The sequence below is a fragment of the Arvicanthis niloticus genome, chromosome 8 (genome assembly GCF_011762505.2).
Source record: "Arvicanthis niloticus isolate mArvNil1 chromosome 8, mArvNil1.pat.X, whole genome shotgun sequence".
NCBI lineage: Eukaryota > Metazoa > Chordata > Mammalia > Rodentia > Muridae > Arvicanthis > Arvicanthis niloticus.
Genome location: NC_047665.1, coordinates 81,275,475 through 81,298,679, shown reverse-complemented (window position 1 = coordinate 81,298,679; position 23,205 = coordinate 81,275,475). Strand labels below are relative to the sequence as shown.

General features: G+C 44.5%; 1 long non-coding RNA gene across 1 annotated transcript in view; it reads left to right on the top strand.

The window, feature by feature from the left end:
- The window catches only part of LOC143443393 (uncharacterized), a 33,182-nt gene extending 10,923 nt beyond the window's left edge, over positions 1–22,259 (top strand). The window contains exons 2-4 of the long non-coding RNA XR_013112347.1: positions 233–314; positions 21,108–21,263; positions 21,974–22,259. This is a non-coding gene — a long non-coding RNA (uncharacterized LOC143443393). The remainder of the gene's footprint in view (positions 1–232; positions 315–21,107; positions 21,264–21,973) is intronic.
- Positions 22,260–23,205: the final 946 nt, after the last annotated feature.

The following is a 23,205-nucleotide window of genomic DNA, read 5'->3' as shown; positions in this document are numbered from 1 at the left end:
ACAGTGCTCTTTGGGCATTCAGAAGACGGAAGGCTAGGTCTTGTTCTTCCTACAACCTACTCATCCAAAATGTAGTTTTCAGTTCACTGACTGCCTGCTCCTACTCCTAGCACATTCTTCCTTGCTCTTACAGATGCCCCGTCTTTCTACATGCTTCCAATTCCTCTGTGTGTCTCTACTAGAACCCTGCTCTCACGGCTACCCTCATACCCTTTATACCTTTCTTTTCTAGGAGGATGAACCTGGCTGCCTTACTCCCATTTTCTGTGGCTGTAACTGAGCACCCAAGACTGGGTAATTCAGAAAGAATACAGGTAAACAAACTGGAGGTCCTCTCCTTGCTTGTGGGGATGTTGTAGAGTGGCACATGGTGAGACAGATGTTCTAATTCAGGTGTCGTCAACGTAGAAAGCCACAGTCCTGGAGTTGGGGAGATGGATTAGTTGATACAGTGTCTGTCCCACAAACATGAGGACCTGAGCTCTGGTCCCCATCACCTATATAAAAGCCAGACATAGTAGCGCAAATTTGTAACCCTTGTGCTGTGGCAATGGAGGCCAATGATCCTTAACGATCATTGCTAACCAATCTTGCTCTGGGTTCAGTGAGGTGCCTGTCTTAAGGGGGAAAAGGGTTGAAAGTTACAAAAAACAATTAGCCCTTACTTCCTTGCCTTCATACCCATACATCCAACCATAGGAAAACTTACATACAGCACAACACACACACACACACACACACACACACACACACACACACACACAGAGAGAGAGAGAGAGAGAGAGAGAGAGAGAGAGAGAGAGAGAGAGAGAGAGAGAGAGACTGGGTAACTGCAAATTTGCAGAGAATTGATGAATAGTGCATCAATCTGAAAGTTGGTTCAAAAATGAGATGTTCCCCTAGTGCTGGTACAGAGTCCTAAGGTGCTACAGAACCATGGAGACGTAGATATCCTACATCTCAGGTCTCCTCCTCATTTTAGAAGCCGTAGTTCTACAGGTTAGGTCCTCACCCATATGGCTTCAATAATCCATCACTCAAATACCATAGTTGGATCAAGTGTCCACCCTCTTCACTCAATATAGTGGAGACTAGATTTCCTGTGAGCTCTGTGGGGGGGTCTTCAAGCTACAGCACCCACTGAAAGGAGAGGGTGTCTTCACACACATCATTCCCTCCAGCATCTGTCTGCCTCCTGCAGAAGTTTAGATAGGCAGAAGGGGAGATGGAGGATTTAACTTGGTTCTATATTCAGATAGGAGGTTTTAAGTCCCTTTCCCACCAGATACTTACCGCTTCCACTTCCTTGCTGCTGAGTGGGCAAGTGAAATTCCCTAGCAGACCACATCGTAGACTGGTCAGCCTTTATGAGTCTGAAGCCTGGACTCATCAGTTTGGAACAAAGACTCTTTCTGGATCAGATGTCCAGAGGCTGGTGTGAGCCTGAGCACTGGGCCTTTTGTCCCAGCCAGGGAGGGCCTTAGCTCCTTCATTTTACATGAGAAGAGTGCAGCAGGGCAGAATGAGGATGAAATGCTCTGATGTAAATGTCAGGGGCATGCTGCATATGGCACGGAATACTGTGCAAATAGCAGGCCTTTTCTTAGTCTGGTAACATACATGTAGCATGGTAACGTACCTGTTGCATGGTCATCACTGTAGTCGCATGAAAGTATATGAGTTCATTGGCATCCTGTACAGTGCACTGCTATGTAGCTGCCACCACAACCTAGTTTTGGAAGATTTTGTCACCCGCAGAAGTCCCTACCCATTGGCAGCTACTTCCCTTCCCTGCTTTCCTAGTCCCTGGGAACCTTGAATATGCTTTCTGTGTCTGTGAATTTAGCTCTTCTGGAAATCCTTCTGCATAGCCACATAGCTTATGTCCAGACAATCGTGCTGAGGCTCATCCATGCCCCCAGTGTATGGTGCTGCTTGATTTCTTTGTTTTTGCTAAGTGTTACCCCATTTTATGGCTGTGCGGCATTTCTTTTTATATGAACGGCATTTTCTGTTCTAAAATCTCACCCAGAGTCTCATCATCACACTGGGGGATAGAGGAATTGAAGCTGGAGATGAGTAGGGATGTGTAATGAGGAAGAGGAGATTCCTTCTTCAGCCCTTTGGGAGCTCTTCTAAGTTCTTGTTGGGGACCAGGGACCAGAAGGACTGAACTCTGGCCCGTTTCTGCTGGACTTGAGAAAATGTGGTGATAAGTAGCCTCTTGGAATGCCCTTAACATGGCTGCTTTTGAGCAGACCATCACCAGGAGCAATGACCTGACAATTGAGAGCAAGTGACATTCATAACTAAGAGCTCGGGCATCCCTATGTTCAGACCATGTGAATATGTGTTCCCTAGGATTCATACATAGAAACCCAACCCTGGATGCACAGGAGCAGTATTAGGAGGTAGAACCTTTGGGAGATGACTAAATCGTGAAGGTGGTACTTAATGAGTGGAACCAATGCTCTTCCAAGGGATGAGGATGCCAGAGTCTTCCAATTTTCACCATTTAGGGATGTGGCAAGGAGCTATCATGAAGCAGAATGAAGGCCCTCACTAGGCACTGTCTCTGCCAGTGCCATGCCTCTGGCTCCATCATCCTAGAATTTCGAGTGGTTATTTTCTGCTGTGAATAAGACATTCAGCCTAGGGTGGTTTATTATACTAGCCTGAACACACTGGTTCCCAGGATGGCCATGTGGAATGAATGGCTCATGAAATATCCTGAGCACACGCCCTTTCTCATCCCAGCCCTCTCTGCACTGGAACTGCCTTGTTCATCTACCAGGCTCCCTCATTGGTTGTCTGTGCCCTTGGCCTAATGATCCAGACTTGTTCCCATGCTTGCTATCTATTTGACTTACTTTATTGTGGGGAGCCGACAGAAGGCGGCTATCATCCTTGTAGCCATCTTGAGCCATATACCCTGAAAAGAGACTTGATTACGTTAGCCTGCAACAGCTGAGCACACTCTGATAACATCTTGCTTCAGATACCCAGGATTTTCCCTTGGGTGTGTGAGACTTAAAGGTGTGTGACTTAAGGGTGCGACTTGGAGATCAGATTTGGAGACAAGACCTAGGGGCATGATTAAAGGCATGACTTGGAGGCGTGGCTTACAAGTAAGACATATAAAAGGCGAGAGGCAGACAGAAGACAGTAATAGATTATTAGGAACTCGGAGGTACAATTTGGAACTAGGAATTAGGCTAGAGAGTACAACTTAGAGTACAACTTGGAGTAGGAATTAGGCATTGAGGAAGAAGACACTTGGACTAGAGAACTCAGAAGAAGAGTTATTAGACATTAGGCACATAGCACTTGGAAGAAGAAACCTGGAACTTGGAGGAACTAGGGACTAGGAACTCAAGACTTGGGACTTGGAGAGAAGAAGAGAGACTGAAGAATAAATGGGATTGAATCATACTCTGTCTGGTCTCCATTCTTCCAGTCTGTCCTCACTCTCTCTCTTGCTGAACCCCAACCCACAGACCGGAGCACCTTGGGGCAGTGTGGGCTAACAAGTTAGTCCCCAAGACTTTTGGCAGTGCAGGTTTCAACATTGACAGAGTGGTCTGAGACATTTTGGTCCCCAAACGTGGGGTAGTGCAGTTCTCAACATTTCTGGCCCCCAAACGTGTGGCCGCTCGGGCCAAAACACTTTATGATCAACTTCCACTCTCAGTAGTATTCCTCCCAGCATGCTCTTTCTGACCTATTCCCATAAGCTTTCCCTGCAAAGCTCAATTGGCACTTCTTCCATGAATTTCCATAGGATCCAGAGCCTATTTTTCTAGTCAGTGGCAGCACTGCATGTATCGGATAATCTGCACAAATTTGTGAATGAATGAATGAATGAATGAATGAATTAGTGAGGGAAGCTGATGGAGATACCAGTTAAAGTGAGGCTGACTTGAGATTTCTTTTCTACCTTGGAGCAGATTCCTTGTAGTGAAGGGAAGTCTCCCATGTTGGAAGAGTTCCCGGAGCAGTCTGTTCGACCACTTAATCTAATGTGTTGTGAGGATTGAGTCAACTAGGGAAACGGCCTCTGCTAGCTTATGTAGCTCAGGGCTTCTATGATTTGATGACTCAAGGAACTGTGCCTTGCCCTCTGCCTGAGCCATTTCTCATGCCAGCAGAAATCCTGCAGTGGCCCAGGTATGACCCGGATGCTGATTTAGGATTCTTCAATCTCACAGGTGCTGCTCTGTATAGAATTTAATCTCGTAATGCAATGCCCATGTGGCCTTTTCATTAATCACCCCTTTCAGAGCAGATGCCTGGAGAGGGAGGCCAGGGGACAATAGAAAGGAGGGGTATGGAGGGGCTGATGTCTCCTGTAGCATGCCAGGGGCCAGAGGAGGACAAGATGTAGCAGGGCAAGGAGAATGGAGGGGCTGAAAGGGCTGGGGATGAAATCATGGGCAGATGATGGATTAGTGGAAGATGCTCGTAATCCCCCTCTGTGTAGAAAGCAGAGCCTGCTCAAAGCCAGTGAGTGTGAATATTTCATCTCAGCCTTGCTTTTGCTAAAGGCAGCAAAGTCTACTGACTCCCTTTAGAGAAATGGGTCTCTACAGTGGGGGAATCACAAGTGATGCACATGAACGGTAGTCTTCCAACTCGATGTATATAAGATAAGAACCTAAGGGTGGAGACATGGCCCAGCAGTTAAGAGCACTGGCCGCTCCTTCAGGGAACTGGATTTAATTTCCAGCACCCACATGGTGGCTCACAACCATCTGTAGCTCCGGTACCAGAGGATCTGAAGCCCCTCCTTCTGGCCTCCAAGTGTACCAGGTGTACTCATAAGGTATACAGCCTTATGAGCAGGTAAAATGCCCATATACATAATAATAATGAAAACGATTTAAAAAGATAGGAAACTATTGGAGGAGAAACTGAGGCACTTAGAAGTCATATGACTTGCTGCTCAGTAATGGGCTGGATTTGGGTAAGTGTTTCAGCATTGCACTGGTTTGGATGAATATCCCAAAGAGGACCTTTGTTAAAGTTATGTTCCCCAGGGTGACAGTACGGAGGTGAAGGGACCCTTGAAAGGTGAGATCCAGGGGAAAAGTATTAGGGGTGTCTTCCTGACTTTCTGTTCCTGGCTGGTGATAAGGGAGGTTTCTTCTTATTAATAATCCTACCATGATGTAACACCTTTAACAGGTATCAGGAGTTGTATAGCCATCTATCTAGGACCTGAACCTCCACACTGTAAGTTAAATAAACCTCTCTACTTCATAAACAAATGTGTCAGGCATTTCATTCCAGTACTGCAAAGCTGACTATAGACAGATATCTCAAGCTATAGTCAGGGGGCAAAGAGAATTTTTAGGAGGCTGTGGTAGTGTGGGACACAAGGGATGAGTAGATTTAACAAATGGGTCTTAGGATATCATTATTCATTTTGTTTTCCCACCAGGTACCCAGAGCCCATTTGGATTTGTTTTTCAGTACATTTTTTTTTTTTTTTCATACTTTGGTTTCTTTCTGGAAAGTTGTTTGCTGATTCCCAGTGAGTGGAGCATCACAACAGGGCCTATTCTGTTGGAGACCCCTTTATGCTGAAAACTATGTAGTGTATTCTGCAAGCTATTTTCTTTTCCCCTTCCACTCCCTCTTGGGTTTCTCCTCCAGGCAAGGCACGCAAAGGGCCTTTCATCTGGGAGCTGTCCCTACCCGTGGCAGCTCACACATGCGTTCACTCTGGCATGAGCCATGGTCTTTCTTTCTTTCCTCCTCCCTTTGGGCAAAGGCAATTGAGGAACGTAGTGAAAGACAGGACCGTGTGCAGACACAAACTCATGAAAAGGAGCACATGGGATGTAACAAATTAAATGCCACCCAGCCAGGGAAGGGGGCTGGGAGTCAAGAGAGGAGAGGGATAAAACACAGATCAAACAGAGCAAAGCCAGCGAGTGGGGGAGTGTGCTTGGCAGCTGAGGTTTCTGGGAATAGAGGCATGGCATGCCGGAGATGTAATTAAGCCCTCCGGATAGTCCTCTGCCTTGTCCCAGTCGGCCATGCCAAGTTGACTGTCCTCTCTTAGCTGCCCCGTCACTTTATCCTCCGGTGGGAGCCTTCTCTAATGGGAGGGAGAAGAAGAGAGGACTGGTTAATTAGGAGAAATCTTTTTTTCATACACTGTGTCTGCTCAGTGAGGGGAGCCAAGCTGTGTAAGGACAAAGATGTTCACTGTCCATAGGGTTGGCTGTTCTTTGTCCCACATGCCATATCCCAGACACCTGCAGGCCTGGTTTCCAGGTACCTGGGTGCTTCACATCCATACAAATCCTATATACCTTTTCTGTTCCATTTCTTTAACAAGCCTCTGTCTGCTTCTTGGAGTGTTTTCTAGAGCACTGGAAATGAGACCTTCTGTAGCTTTGTTTCTGTTAGAAAATAAGGTGTAATGCCTGAGGCTGTAGTTGCATTAAGTGGACAAAGGGCTGGATCTTTCCAATCCTGGGGCCTCTGAGTGAGACTAAACATTTTCTATACTCTTGTCAAGTGTGTCGGGTGTGAGTGATGCCAATCAGGAGGCGGGCCCTCTTACTTCCTGCCATCAATTCTTTGGCTCCTCCCATCTGCTTCTTAACAGTTTGGCCTGTGGATAAGCCAGGCAGTTAGGGTTTCCTCCATTTTAGGACAAATGCATTGTCTGGGGTGCTTAGCAGGGGGCTCCCCATATTGTTCAGTTTATTAAAGGAAGTCTTCAAATGGCACAGGTAATGAAGCATTGTGGGGTGGCTGTCAGCTCTAACAAGATGGACTGAAGTGAGAGGGAGAATTTACCAGGTAGGATTAGCAAAATGCTTGGGATTGCCTCTTAGAACCCCCCCCCCCCCCCCACTCCCCGTGTCCCCTTCACCCCCCATGCAGGGAATCTTAAACACACATTTCCCTCCAGAGGGCATTGTCTGGGGAGGCTTGGGCTGAGATCACAAGGAGAAGCTAGGCTGCAGAGGGCAGCAATAGACGGAGGCCACAGCCTCCACTCTTCGCTGAAGTGCATGGAGTGGCCAGCATTCTTTTAGGTGGTACCTCAGAACCTAAGGCTGTTGACCCCTCCAGTGTTAACAGTCCCTGTTGGGCTAGGGCAGAAGCAGATAAAGAGAGCACAGCCTACCTTTTCATGGCTGTTCCGTATCTGGTGACTCAAAGGTGGCCTGGGTCCCAGACAGATACCCAAGTGTGAACATGCAGCTATCTGTCTGGCCAATTTTAATCCAAATACAGGTGTCACCCCAGCCACAAAAAGAAATGAAAGGATAGGAAGAAGACAGAACTACAAAACAAAGGGCATCACCAATCACAGTTCAGCTGTTGTGCCCTCTACACCCCAGGCCCTGAAGAGTCCTGAATCAGACATGTCTGTTTACTGCCCTTGAGGAACACAGACACCACAGGAGAGCTGAACACGGAGCTCTTTCAGTTCTGCCCAGGTAGAAGGTCTAAAGAGGGCTTTGTAAGAATTGGGTTTCTTATATGAATCCAGCATGGGTGTCTCAGTCCTACCTCAGATGGTAGAAAATGCTGGACCAAGAGGTCTTGTGGTTTGAACATGAATTGACCCTAATAGGATCGTGTGTTTGAACACCTGTGTTCCAGCTACTGATGGTGTTTTGGAAAGCTGTAGAACCAGTAGGAGGTAGAGCCTTGTGGAGAAAGTAGGTCATTGGGGGAAAGCCTGGGCTGGCTTCATTTCCTATTTGGACAACAAATGAGGTTCAGCGGCACACCCCTGCTACCATGGAGGTAATTGGCATCATGTGCCACCCCCCACCCCATGATGGACCATTCTTTTCTTCAACTTTTATCAGAAGTAAAGTTAAGGGGATGCTCTCCCTTAAACTGCTTGCCAGGTACTTGGCTACAGTAACATGAAAAATGACTAATATAGGATTGCACTTGAGATCAGGCACTTTCAAAACTCTGTAGCTTAACAAAGTCCATGTCAAGGTTTCAGTGGCAGTCCTGTACTAACGACTGGCCCAGGGGAAACGTCTAAAAAGTGGGAGTTGGAGTAAGGACGTACAGGCAAGCATTCTAACTGGTGCAGATAGTATTTATACCTGAGACTTACTGAAGGAGACCTGACAACCATGGTGGTGAAGGGATGGCCCTGCTTGTGGTAGAGACTGCTCATAGAGTGATAGCCCATGAAGCTGAAAATATAAGCAAGAATCAGGGATAGATGCAATATTCCAAAGCCTTCCTGTAGGCTTGCTTTCTTCTCTCTCTCTCTCTCTCTCTCTCTCTCTCTCTCTCTCTCTCTCCCTTCTTCCCTCCTTCCCTCCCCCTCCCTCCTCCTTCCTTCCTTCCTTTATTGAGGTCTCATTGCTAATGATCCCTGAGCCTTTAAAATGGTGATGCAAACTGGGACCTGAGCACTGAAAACAAGAGCCAGTGGGGATGTTGCAGGTTCAAATCATACAGGGAAGACACAGCATCTGATTTAAGGCAAGTGGATGGATCTGGGCTCAGAATTTCTTAGCCCCAGTTCTGCACCCTCTGCTTCCACAGAGATGCTAAGAAACCAGCTAATGGGAACCCCAGGCCACACAGGCTCTACAATACTAGGGCAAAATCTTTTGTGTGAGAGTTGGAGTAATTCCCACGACTCCTGCCTGCTGTCTCTACCCTCTGTTAACCCCACCTGCTCCAGACTGCAGCTCCCTTCTTCCTGGAAGGTTGTGCATTCCTACTTGGAGGCTAGCAAAATGCCAGACAAACTGGTGGGTTTCTCATATGCTAAATACAGATGGCGGTATTTATAAGGGAAGAAAGTCCTGCCACAGGAAGTTGCCAAAGCCTTATTTCCAGAGACAGCACTGTAAGACAGCCCCAGAGTAGGGCAAGAGAGTCTAAGTGTAGAGTATCATAGCCTTCATAAAGAAACACCAGATGCTTTCCCAATCTTGGGGCAGTGCCCTTTATAAAAATCTTTTTAAGCAAGAAGCTGCTGTTGCCTGCTAGCATGTGACCATGGCTTCCCAGTCGTCCTGTCATCAATGTGGAAAAGAAACGTATTTCTACAAAGCATGCATCCGTCCGTCACTTCTGAGCTGTGAAATCTTCTTTGCTTCTCTGAGACAGGAGCCTCCAAGTCTTCCCGCCTTTTATGCTTTGGCAGGCTCACTCTACCCACCATTAACAGAATGCTTCCCAAGGGACGGGAACAACACTAGTGTCTTGTGTGCAGTGATCCCCCACATCCTTTGATTCCCACATGGACTGTGTAGAGAACTAGGGAAGAAATGCAGGCAATACATTTACTTGGTAGGTGAAGAAAAGAACCCAGGCAATTTAAAAGACTTTCTGTAAGTGGTGGGTTTGAGATTCACACGGCATATTTTCATTGTGTTTATCTCCCCCTGTCACTCCTAGACTGTAGGATGACCAGTCACCTTATTCCAAGTTGTTTCTGATTCTGAAACTTCATGACTCTCATGCTCTCTGTGTAAGCTACCTTTAAAAATATTGCTTTTGGGTCTGTTTTTTTTTTTTTTTTTTTTGAGATTCTAATATAATTAAATCATTTTCCCCTCCCCCTTCCTCTCTCTAAACCTTCTCCCTCTTTTTAAAATTCATGGCCTCTTTTTTTCACTCATCATTGTTACATGTATATGTATATGTATGTGCATATATGCCAACAGACATGCTAAGATGGGCAGAAGAAAGCCCAGGAGATTTCAATCTTACACAATGAACTACAGGCTATTAAGGAATGCTGAGAGCAGGAGAAATAGTTTTCCCCACAGGAATTGGTTATCTAATACAAAGTGGTCAGCCCTGAACTGATCCACCTTTTCTTCACCATTCTAGATCTGTTGAAGTGTAAGCGCAAATCTCCTTCCAGAAGCCTTCCTCAATTGCTCCAGGCCTTGATCCTCTCTGAACCTGAAGGGGACTGCTTGCTGCTTCATTATCTTCCATTACGATAGTTTCCAATAGTCTAACCTGTGCTATCATTTGTCTGAGCACATCCAGTTTATAAATTTCATGAGTGGATGCTTCATGAATCTTTGATGCTACCCAAACCAGTGCTAAGCTCTGAGTCTGAAACTTTATGCTGAGAAATGTTCATGGAGAGAGCTGATGGCATTTATCTTCCTAAGGGAATTAGCAACAATGACCCTGTTTAGCATGTCTCAATGTGTTTGGTTTCCCCCATGTTATTAGTGTAAAGTCAGAAGTATCTAGCTTGGAAAATGCGTCCAGCTGTTCATAGCAGCTGGAAGCCAAGGAGAGGTTATTTTGGGATGAGTTATTTCTTGCTTCTTAATCCCTTTCACATATTGTCTCAGACGGTACAGCTTGACGAAGAAGGCTGTCCCCACTTCCATGAACTTGATAGTGAGAAACTGCTCCAGGCAAAGACCAAGGATGGGCAGAGAAACATGGGCAGCAAGGACACTTGGTTGTGGCAGTCAGATGTTCTAGCAAGTTTCTCTGTCTTCATTGCTGCTTATAGGACAGCTGTTCCCAGGGCAGATGGGGACAGCTGATGGCCATGGAGACCGTAGCAGTGCTGTGTTCCCTTTCAGCCCTCCCTGGAGGCATTTGTAGTCCTACAAACAGTTTACTCGTTGCATGCTAATTTTCCGTCTGATGTCACAGTTTCAATGGGGACATAGAAAAAACATTTACATAAATAAATGAGGCCATTGCAGCTTGACAGTCGCTTTCAGGAAAATAAACTGGTGATAGCAGTGGTGGAGGAGAAAACAGAGTTGACAAGGCACCTGCTTTAGGCAGGGTGTTCAGGGAAGGCAACTAATTGGAGATCCATGGGAGACCTGAAGAAGAAAAAGCCAAGCAGGTTAGGGACCAGGAAAAGAGTATGTGGCCAGTGTGGCAGAGGTTTCAGAGACCTATCTGGGGATAAGAAAAAAGTTGAGTGAACACTGGAAGGTGAAGCTGGAGGAGAGTGAGCTAGGAGCCATTTTAATTATCCAGACAATGCTATGCTCTGGTTTGGAGGTGGGAGAGGTGACGAGGGTAGAGACTGATTTGTGGGCTAGAGTTGTGGGCACAACTGAAAGTAGAGTGACCGAGTTTATGGTTGGTGGGTTGAGGGGTAAAAAGGAAGGAAAGGAATTTAGGAAGAAGGTAAAGGAAGAAATACAGGAAACAAGTAGAGCATGTGTGTGCGTGTGCGTGTGCATGTGCGTGTGTGTGTGTATTGTGTATGATAGACCAGATGAGCAAACAAATTAAGAGTTCTAACCAGAATGTATTGCTGTCAAACAGATAACAATGGCCATCTGTTTCATCCTTAGCTCATGTACACTTACTATATGAACACTTATTTTTTTCTTTTATTCCCTGTCCCCTTTTTAACATAATCTTTTCTTGATCCTTTCGGAATTTCACACCATGCAAAATCCCATTCATTTTTCAGTCCTTCCATATCTGCCCTCTACCTGTGCAACCTCTCCCCTAAAGAAAATAAAAAAATGTTTAAAAACTAATCTTGGTGGCCCCTGTCAGCAGTGATCTCCTCTATCAAGCATAGCCTTCTCTCACGCCCGTCTCAGCTGTCCTGCCTCCAGTTTTTCTTGCCTCTCTATTCATCCATCGTACTGGCATTGGAAAATGCAGTGTGTCACACAGTATTTGACCAAACAGCTTTACTTGTGAATGTTCCTTGCAATGAACCATTGGTCTGGTTTGAGGCTTCTGGCTTCTGCTACACCATCAATCCATGTGCACTTAATATGCACTGCTGTGAATGCTATAGGTACAGCAAGAACCAAAGCAGACAAACATTTTCTAACTCATGAAGTCTAAAAGATAGCGAACCCAAGATGAATAGATTTGCGGTATTCTCTGGAGGGCAGCAGCATATTGACAACAGGAAGCCCAAATGGAGACTAGAAGTTTTAGATAGAATGTCTAAGGGATGCCTCACAATATGGCAAAATTTAGACAAAGGCTTGAAGGATGTAAGTGGAATTTGAAAGCATGCCTTCCAGCAGGAGAAATAGCAAGTACATGAATGTAAATGTATGTATATGTGTATATGATGCATATGTATATGTACATGTAAGTATATGTATATGTACATGCACATGTATATGATATATATACACACATATATATATACAAATATATATGTGTATACACACACACACACAGTCAGTTTCATGTTGCTTGTGTGTAGTGTGTATATGATTTCAGGGCTGACCATTTTTTATTGGATGACCAATTAGGGAGCTCATTCCCAGGGAAAGACTACTTGTATACTATTAATATCTCTTAGTTGCCTATAGATCTTTGTCTAAGGGCAAGGCTCTGTGTGATGTAAAAAAACATGTAATCCATCCACGTTAACATGCCTATTGTTTTGGACTTGTTTAGGTCTTGTTTTGGCAGTCGTATTGTTGAGATATCAGAGGTAAAGTCTCCCTGGTAGGAGACACAATCTCAAAACAGATTTTCTGGTCTTCTAGGAGACACAATCTCATAACAGATTTTCTGGTTTTCTGGCTCTTACAATCTTTCCACCTTCTCTTCCATACTTTTTTTTTTTCTGAGAACTGGGTGCAGGAATTGTGTTGTAGATGTATCTGTTGAGGCTGGGCACACCATGATCTCTGCATTGTGGCCTGTTGTGGATTTCTGTGACAGATTCCTTTTTGTGCATAAAGAAGCCTCTTTGGTGATATTTGAGAGCTATAGTGGACATAGGTATAAGTTTTAGAATATAGTTAAGAATTATGCTGGCTGCATAAAGTGTTGGTTGCAGATTCTCTTTTAAGAACCATGACATCACCAGGACTGGTTGCTGCCTAGGTTTTCAGTACCAGACATGGTTTCTCTTATCTTGACCAGGCCTTAAGCCTAATAAGACAGCTGTTGTTTACCACCAAGATACAGTTGCCACTATTACACCTTTAGAAATATCTTTCCATATTGTTTGTAGGATTTCAGCTGGGTAGGATTGTTGGTTGTCTCTCTCCTTGACAGCTGATATATCACCTTCTGGGACTATGAAAGTTAGTTCTCAGAGAGGAGGGGTTTGGGTCAGATCTAGCTCGAATCTTCTAGGTCCTGTGTCTGAAGTACGTGGTGTCAAGACAATTTCTTAACCATGAGTCCATATGAATAAAAAAATAAGCTACATATTTCAAGATACAATGTGATAGAAGAAACATTCTCATTCCAAAGGAGAGGAATGGGGGCAAAGGAAGGAAAACATTGGACTAAAGCAAGACTAATACTCTGCAGGGCAACAGTAAATACTGCAGCTTTATATCCATCACCTGGAGCTCATGATGGCATCATCTGTGTTTCAAACACCTCAGAAAGCCTTATTCTCCAAGCTCCATTTCTGCAGCACAAATGGCCTCTCTCTTGGGTAAGCCCTGTTCCATGCCTACAGCTGTCCTCAGAAGATTCCCATGGTCCTATTGTCTCTAGCATCCTTTGGATCTCTCAACTGTAATTTGAACTTCACTTTCTCAACTTCATGCCATGGTCTCTCAGGAGCTCCTTGCAGATAACCTGACCCTGCCACACATTGCCTGGCTTGGCATTCTAGAACCTTGTTGTAAGTTACTGTGACTCTTTCTCTCAGTCCTACATTACACTCTGTGAATGACTCTTCCAAGTTCATCAGTATCTGGTAAGCCTGAGGTGCATTCTTGGCACCTTTTAGCCAAAGCTGTCCTCTGTGTGTGCTTTGATAGCTGACCTTTGGACAACTCATCTTAGGCAAATGAATTTGAAACTTTGTTTTGTGGGTCTTTCTCTAGGGGTCACTTTTTTTTTTCTTTTTTTGAATTGTCTTGGTGTAGAGCCTGAAAGGTTTCTATTTAAAGGCACCAATCTGTTTAAGATTTATAGCTGCTATTAGGCTGACAAGATAGCAACAGGTAAAGAAAGGGGCTTGCCGTTATCCTTGATAACCTGAGTTTGATCCCTGGATCCCAGGAAAGAACAGATGGATGACAGAGGTTATTGTTTGACCACCACATGCATGCTATAGCACACGTGCCACATATATATCTAAAGTTAGGGCTGCTGTCTCTCTACCTGCCTTGCTTGTAGCTTAAACTCCTTTATACTCATTTTCTTGCCAAGCTGCACATTTGAAAAGTATCTTCCTGCTTTGACTTCTCATTATAAACCTCAATAAGCACAATGAGCCATCACCATGCCACAGTCTGAATGTTATGCTATCTTGAAATTACCTCTACCAAACTGTTGGGGGCCGACTTTTAGCAGAAAGCGGCTATCAGCTTTGCAGCCATCTTGAGCCATATATGCTGACATGAGATTTAAATTACAATAGCGTACAACAGCTGAGAACACTCTGATAATCTTGGTTTAGATACCTTGAGATTAAAGGTGTGTGAGATTAAAGGTGTGTGACTTAAGAAGTATAGAGATCAGGGTTAGAGACAAGACCTAAAGGCATGATTAAAGGTGTAACTTAGAGGCGTGGCTTAGAAGTGAGACATATAAAAGGCAGAGACAGAACAGATCAGAATTCAGACATTAGGGAGACACAGCAGAGAGAAGACATTAGGGAGACGATAGAAGACAGAACCAGAGATCAGAGAATATAGACGGAGATCAGAGACTATAGAGGGATCATCAGAGACGAATCTCAGACATTAGGTAGAATCTGCCGTTACCCTCGCTCTTTCTTAACCCCTCCCCCCCCCCCCCCCCCGACCTAAAGACCGGAGCGGCAGTTTGGGTCGGGATACAGTGGCCGCCCAAACGTGGGTCGGCCCGGGCCTCAACATTTTGCTCAGGCCAAGACATTTTTTGGCCACCCCAACGTGGGACTAGTGCGGTCCTCAACACCAAACAGTTCCGGCCATTGTCTTTCAATTTGGCCTTATTCTGATGACCAGAGAAAAGGCAAAAAGTAGCCAGATGTGTTTGCCGGAAGGACACATGAACAACCTCTAGTTTGCCCAGGACAGTCCTGTTCCCCTGTGGGTCATTGTGAACACAATATTTACTTTCTACCCTTTTGTCTGGTTTTCCATGCTTCTTCCCAAAATGCCTCATTAAGCTCTCCTCATGGTACTCTTGGGCTCCCCTAGCCACAGGTCCAGATTCTTCCAACTTCTTCCAAACCACACAAATAGTCACAGCAATGAGCCCCATTCTCAGGAACAGTGTTGTGCATTCATTACTATGTCTTGTTGCTATGACAATCCTTTCTTGAGGAAGAAAGTTTATTTTGGCTAATGGTTTGAGAGTATCACCCATTGTGGCAGGAAGGGCATAGTGGCAGGACTGGGAGGCAGGTGGTCTCATTGATTGTGTCTATAGTTGGAAGGGAGATGGATAGTGAGATAGACAGAGATAGTGAGGTAGAGTAGATAGGCAGATAGGGCTAAGGTTAGTTCTTTCTTTCTTTCTTTCTTTCTTTCTTTCTTTCTTTCTTTCTTTCCTCAGTCTGGGACCTTAGCCCATGTAATATTGCCAGCCTTATTCATAGTAAGTCTTTTCTCCTCAATTAAATTTTTGTGAAAACATTGAGGAAGAGTATGTATTTTCTAGGTGAGTTTAAATCCAAAGTAGTTAATGATCATTAACCACCACAGTAAGATTTTTGCACATAATGTTAAAGTGATCATAATGATAGTGTTAGTAGGTTATATATGAGGCCAAGGAAAGGAGAAATACCAATTCATTCCAGTGTGTTTATTTCCATGGTTGAAAGAATACAGTTGCATTGGCTGATAGTTTTAAGAAAGTGGGACAAAAAGAAAGCATCTTCAACAAGTAGTGCTGGTCTAACTGGATGTCTGCATTTAGACCAATGCAAATAGACCCCTATTTATCACCTTGCACAAAACTCAAGTCCAAGTGGATCAAAGACCTCAACATAAAGCCAGACACACTAAAATTTAATAGAAGAGAAAGTGAGGAATACCTGTGAACACATTGGTACAGAAGACAACTTTCTGAACAAAACACCAATAGCTCAGGCACTAAGATCAATAATTAATAAATGGGACATCATAAAGCTGAAAAGCTCCCGTAAGGTAAAGGAGACTGTCAATAGGACGAAACTGCAGCCTACAGAGTCAGAAAAGATCTTCAGCAACCCTACATTCAGCAGAAGGCTAATACCCAAAATACATAAAGAACTCAACAAGTTAGATACCAACAAACCAAATAACCCAATCAAAAAATGGAGTACAGAGCTAAAGAGAATTTTCAACAGAGGAAATTTTCATGGGTGAGAAACATTTAAGGGAATGTTCAATGTCCTTAGTCATCAGGGAAATGCAAAACAAAACGACCCTGAGATTCCATGTCACACCCATCAGAAGATCAAAAATTCAAGGGACAGCATATGCTGGTAAGGATGCAGAGCAAGAGGAACACTCCTCCCATAGCCAGGCAGAACCCCCACCCCATCAGTGGATAGATAAGAATACCAACCCACCCATAAAACCTTCTGCTGGTGGGAGGGCAAATTTGTACAATCACTCTAGAAATCAATATGGTGGTTTCTCAGAAAATTAGGAATAGTTCTACCTTAAGACCCAGCAATAACACACCTAGGCATATAACCAAAAGATGCTCTAACATCCCACAAAGATACATGCTTCACTATGTTCATAACAGCTTTATTCACAATAACCAGAAACTGTAAACAAACACAGATGCTCCTCAACCAAAGAATAGATAGAAAAAAAATGGTTCATTTATACATCGGAATACTACTCAGCTATTAAAAACAAAGGAATTATGAGATTTTCAGGCAAATGGATGGAACTAGAAACTATCCTGAGTTAGATATGTACTAACTTATAAGGAATCCTTAGCCATAAAGTACAGGATACCCATGCTACAATCCATAGACTGAGAAGCTAAGTAACATGGAGTGTCCAAAGGAGGTACTTGAATTTCATTCAGAAGGGGAAATAAAAATAGTAATTGGTGGCAAATGAAGGAGAGGAACTGGGTGGGAGAGGTGATTGGGAAGGAAATGAGGGGGGTATTCAGGATCAGGTATGGAGAGAGAGGAGGAAAGAGAGCAGGGAAAGTGAATGGAAATTGGCAGCTGGCATGAATGGGGTGGTGGGGGTGGGGTGAGGAGTGTATCACTACGACATGCCAGAGACATGGGATGGGGGAAGCTCCTGGGAGACTATGGGGGTGACTCTTGCTGAGCCTCCTAGCAGTGGAGGATATGGAACCTAAAGGGACCACCTCCTGTAGCCAGGCAGGACCCCCAGAGGAGGAATAAGAATATCAACCTACACACAAATCCTTTGACACAAAATTTATCCTGCCTACAAGAAGTGCATGGATAAATGGAGCAGAGGCTGAGGAATGGCCCACGACTGGCCCAACCAATGACTGGCCCAACTTGAGACTCATCCCCTGTGCAAGAACCCATCCCTGGCACTATTGATACTCTGTTATGCTTGTAGATAGCAGTCTAGAATAACTGTCCTCTGAGAAGTTCCACCCAGCAGCTGAGTGAAACAGATGCAGAGACCCATAGCCAAACATTGGATGGAGCTCGGGGAGTCTTATGGAAGAGTTGAGGGAAGGACTGAGAGAACTTGAGGGGATATGAACTCCACTGGAAAACCAACAGAGTCAACTAACATGGGCCCTTGGGGGCTCCAAGAGACTGAACCACCAACCAGGGAGCATACATTCCCCTAACCCCCACATATATGTAGCAGATGTGTAGGTTGGTCTTCGTGTGGATCCCCCAACAACTGGAGCAGGGGCTGTCCCTAGATCTGTTGCCTGCCTGTGGATCCCATTCTTGTAGCTGGCCTGCCTTGATTGGCCTCAGTGACTTGATGTGCCAGGGCAGAGTGATACCTGGGGGGGGGGCAGGGGGCTCCCCATTCTTAGAGGAGAAGGGAAGGGGGATAAGGGTAAGGGCCATGCAAGACAGGGCATCAGGAGTGGGGGGCTATGATCAGGATATGAAATAAATAAATTCATTAATGAGAAAAAAGTAGGACAAGGTTTTATATAGCAGGAGCTTACCTTTAGCATGGTAAGGTTTAGGCATCCATTAGCCATTCTGAAGGGATGTATCTTACTTAGGGTTTTACTGCTGTGAACAGATACCACGACCAAGGCAACTCTTATAAAGAACAATATTTAATTGGGGCTGGCTTACACTCAATTATCATCAAGGCAGGAATGTGGCAGCATCCAGACAAGCATGGTGAAGGAAGAGCTGAGAGTTCTATATCTTTGTATGGAGGCTGTTAGTAGGAGACTGGTTTCCAGGTTTCCAGGATGAGGGTCTTAAAGCCCATACCCACAGTGACACACTCACTCCAACAAGGCCATACCCACTTCAACAGGGCCATACCTTCTCATAGTGCCCCTCCCTGGGCCAAGCATATACAAACTATCACATGATGGCTTCTCAGACAGTATGCTATATGAATTATGTGTGTGGTAAAGACTGGGTTAGAAATCCAAAATATGGAGTCGGATAGAAGTTTAAAGATAATATTGGGAACAAGAAATGAATGATAAAACTCAGGGAAAGAGGGTGGCTGTTACTGATGTCTGTTCAGGATATTCTGGGGTTTGAAGGTAGGATAAGTAGGATAAGACAGACACTCAAGGAGAAACCAAGAAGAAATGGCGAAAATGCTAATAGTCAAGTAGATTTATGGATCCAGAAAGCCATTCTAGGGCAAGTATTGAAAGAGGAAGAAAGCCATCAACTCTGTAAAATACTGATGATGACTAAGTAAAGAAGGACTGGCAACTGCCATAAACCTTGGACTCATGTGTGATATCAGTGACCATAGAGAGCAGAGTTGTCGGAGTGAAAAGCACAGTAGAAGATTTCAAGGGAGAATGTGAGATGGTGTATTTGAGAAAATAGATATAAACTCTGTTGTTAGGAAAGAGAGGAATGAAGGGTGGCTGTCTGTGAGGCATGAGTGAGAGGGGTTTCTTAATTGAAAAGCCAAAGTGTGTTTGTATGTTGATGGAAAAGGCTGAGTAGAGTGAGAAAAAATGGTGCTGGAAGAGAAAGGAGAGAGAATTGCTACAGCGCTGCCCTTGAGCAGATGAGGAAGGATGGGTTTAATGGACAAGTGGCAGGGCTGGTCTTAGATAGGAGTACTCACTCAGAGAAACAGATGAGAGGAAGTGTCATAGGTGTAAACAGACGTTAGAAGGCAGATGTGGTGGAAGGAGTGTCTGTTTTCATGTTGCTCACTTCTTTTTTCAATCAAATATAAACAAGGTTATCAGCTGTGAGTAAGGATTGGTGAGTGGACATTTCACATGAATGAGAACATGTAACTTAACCATGGAGCGAAGCCTCAGAGTATGTGTGAAAAAGCACTTAGTTATAAATGCCAGACAGCATCATGGTTTTCTTGAATCGACTTACATGAATTAAAATAAGCCAGCATGGCTGAGGGCTTTTCTTAAATGCCTTTCACTGTATAAATATTATCCAGTAGGACAAAACTAGAGTGTGGTTTAGCTGAGTGAAAGAGAGAACAGAGAAGTAGAGAGAAGGAGCACGAGAAGAAGGTAGAAACAAGGATGTACCGCCATGACTGGTAAGAGGTTGAGCTCTAGGAGGAGGAAGGAGAGGTAAGAGACAGTCTACAGAGACAATGAGCTAGGAGTTTCCCTTTCGTGGGTTTTTAGTCTCATTAACAAAATAATTTAAAAACAGACTCAGAAAGAAGCTCAAAGACAGTTTGTATCAGAGTTTGATAGACAAATAACAGGCGAGGCAAGAGGTAATTCTCAGCAGCTGTCCAAAGGAGGAAGAGAGCAAGTCATCTCCGTGCAAGCAGTCAGACTTAGTAATGGAGGCAAACCACCATGTGACAGTCAAGAAGCCTCACGGGAGAAGGAGTGGGGGGCCTCAGAGAAAAGTGGAGAAAGCTCAGAGCATCTGGGAAACCATCCCCGGCTTTAGGAAAAGCCACAGGAAAAGAGAAATAAAATGATACATTTTTGGGCAGTAATTTAGAAAAGGAAGAAAGCTACAGGCAACATATCGGAAACTCCTGGAGGCTGCATGGGAAGGGCAGGGTTCTGAGAAGGATAATTACATTATTTCATTAAAGGGATAATTATTCCTCCCATCTCCTTAGCACAGGTTTTCATGAACCAGCCTTCCTGACGGGTAGGTGATTGACAGGACCAACCGTATTAACCCTTAAGGGAGAAGATCACAGTCTATAAAGTTTCAAACTTCAGAGCAGATCAGAATTTTATATCCGTACACGGGGCCAGATTTGTAGATACCATTCTTTTAACAAGGAGCAAATAGTTTTACCTTAATAGGTTTCAACAAAGCCCCCATCTTCAATGACCTTCTCAGTCTCCTCAAGATTTAGATACTATGTTACTATGTTCTGCCTCAAGAGTTCAGACCTTAAAATCATTTAGGAAGGAGAAGACCAAGCCAGGCTGACTCCATGACAGGCTTTAAACTGGCAGTTGAGGAGACTATGGCGAAGTTTTCGTTTCCCCAAACTGGGCAAGTCAGTTACTGGAAAAAACACAGCCTGTGGGCAGTTGTTACTCAGAAGTTGCCTCGCCAACAGGAGCTTCCCTACCACCTGGCCTGAGGCAAGAGCAGTGAGCCAGCAACAGTTTCCAGCCTCCCTCTCCCCCATCGCAACCCCAGCAGTGGTTCTGGAATGTCCCCGGAGTCCTAACCAATCACAAAGACACCCATACCCTTAGAGACTGAGCCAACCAATCAAGATAAAGGTCACCCACCACTACCTGGAATTCCCCTAATGTTGTATTAATTGTTAATTATGCCCCATACAGGGGTGCTACCCATCTCAATGGTTTAGGCTCCTGAATGAAACACACACACACACACAGCCTCTATATTTTAATATACCTTAAGCAGTACAATAGCTGGGCAACTGCCTTGCTTCCATGCTGCTAGAATCTATCTCCCCCAATAATTCTGAGTTACTACTTACTAATTTCTATGTTCCATCTTGGCTACTTCAGACCCATTTGTGCCACCGTGGGGGAGAGAAGAAAGGAGCCCTGGGCTCTGGGCCAAGAAAGCAGAGCTCAGAAGGGTCTCTAGGAAGGCATCTGTGTCTCTCTTCTCTCCACAGTCTCCAAAAGACTGGCAGATCGGATCTCATTCTCCTCCTCCTATTGGTCCTAAGCCTGGGAATCCTGGGAATCCACCTCAGTCTGTCCTCCTCAGCTACTGGCCGCTGGCATCTTTATTTATCAATCAGAACCAACTGGAGGCAGGTTCCAAGAAGGTATGTCTGGACCTTCTCAGTAAAGAGATTTTTAAGGGGACTCAATTAGCATTTGAATACAAGCAGCTATGCCCTAATCTGTTTAAGTTGTGCTTTTGAGCTCATCTTTGAATCTCCATCTTGGTGAATGGTAGACTCCTGCATGCTGGACTTCTGCAGAACAAAAACAGTCTTTGCTTTTGTATACTATTTGAGTCTGGGATATCATTCTTCAGTAAATCATGGACACCTACAGGCGACTGGCTGAAACTGGAGAATAGATATAACTCATCTCCTCCATGAAAACACAGAGATCCAATTCCAAAGCTATTCATGGGAAGACCTCAGGCTCTAGAATGGGGTTTTGGTTATACTCTTATGTATTCCAGGTAGAAACCGGAGGATGGAAGATAAGTAGTCATCTCGCTTCTAGCATCCCTGGCCTCAGGTCAGGACAGGAGCAGGGGCATTTTGGGGTCCCTATCCCTAAGCCCAACTAACATGTTTCATCTTAGGTCCTCATCAGCATCATTCTATAGGCTATGATCCCAGACCAAACAAACAAACAGCATTAGCATTCATCTTTGTCTTCTTCCCATGGGTGTCATGTGACCAGCTGTCTCATACTCCTGATGTCATATGTTCCTGCCATGATAGACTGTGTTCTCTAACTGTGAGCCAAGACCAATCTTTTCTTCCTTACATTGCTCTTGTCACATACTATATCACAGCAACAGCAGCAGCAGCAGTAGCAGCAACAACAACAGTAACAACTGAGAAGACTAGGCTGACTTCCATGACAGGCTTCAAACTGGCAGTTCAGGAGACAAGGTCAAAATCTGTTTCCAAGAACCGGGCAAATCCAGGCAAGTTCAGGTATCAGAAGCTGCCCTGTCACCTGGCCTGAGACAAGGACAATGGGTAAGCAGCAGTTTCCAGACTTCCTGAGCAACAGTTTCCAGCCTCCATGTCCTGGTAATGGAATGTCCCTAGAGATGGCATAAGATAAAGGTCACCTATCCCAGAATCTCCTAATGTGTTTGGGAACTCACTTACTCGGTTGTCTCTCTGTCTTGGTAATGGGAGACCCCAGTATGCTGGACTTTTGCAAAATAAAACACTCTTTGTGTTTATATACTATTTGAGTCTGAGGTAGCATCAGTGAATCATGGACCCTTATGCAACATTAGCTAGTGTGCTGCATATTCATTTTCTTACAGTGCTGGGAATCTACCTCAGGGCCTTTTATATGTTAGACAAGTTCTCTACCACTGAACTTTATCCTCAACTCCTTGAGCTCAGGGTATTTGATATATGATTTGTGTATTAAAGTCCTCAAATAGGAAAGCCCTTGTTTCAGAGAAAATAATCAGTGGTTATTTTTTGTTGTTGATTTTTTTTGTTTTTTTGTTTTTTTTTGCAGTGATCAGTAGGGCCAAAGAATGCTGCAGAGTCACACCATGCAGCAGACCTCATGGGATAGATTTATTGGAGAAAGGGCATACAAAAGGCTGCCCTTAAGTGAGGGTGTAAAAGGGCTTTATAAATGGTATACAGTACATGTGGATAGGGAGAATATGCAACCCATGGGGACAGTGTAAATGTGTCACATTTGGCAGGTGGTGATAAGGTTATCCCTGGCACTGAGTCATTGAAGGCAGGTCGGGGAGCACCTAGTTCTGTAATGTGGGTGATTCTGCTTACCAACAGTTAGGAGTGAAGCTCTAAAAGAAAAAGCATCAGATAACTGGATTAAGGATGAGAGGTAGCTAAGTATTTAGTAATATGAATTAAGTATCTAAGCAAGGGACTTTGTGAGATTCCTGGAGGTAACCCCATGGATCAGGGAAGATGTGTTCTGGGGGAGTCTATCAGCTAAGGGAGCCTTTTGTCAGAGGATGGCCCAAGAGACCAGTCTCCAGGAATGACATGGGTTTTAATTAGAGATACAAGATGGGGTACA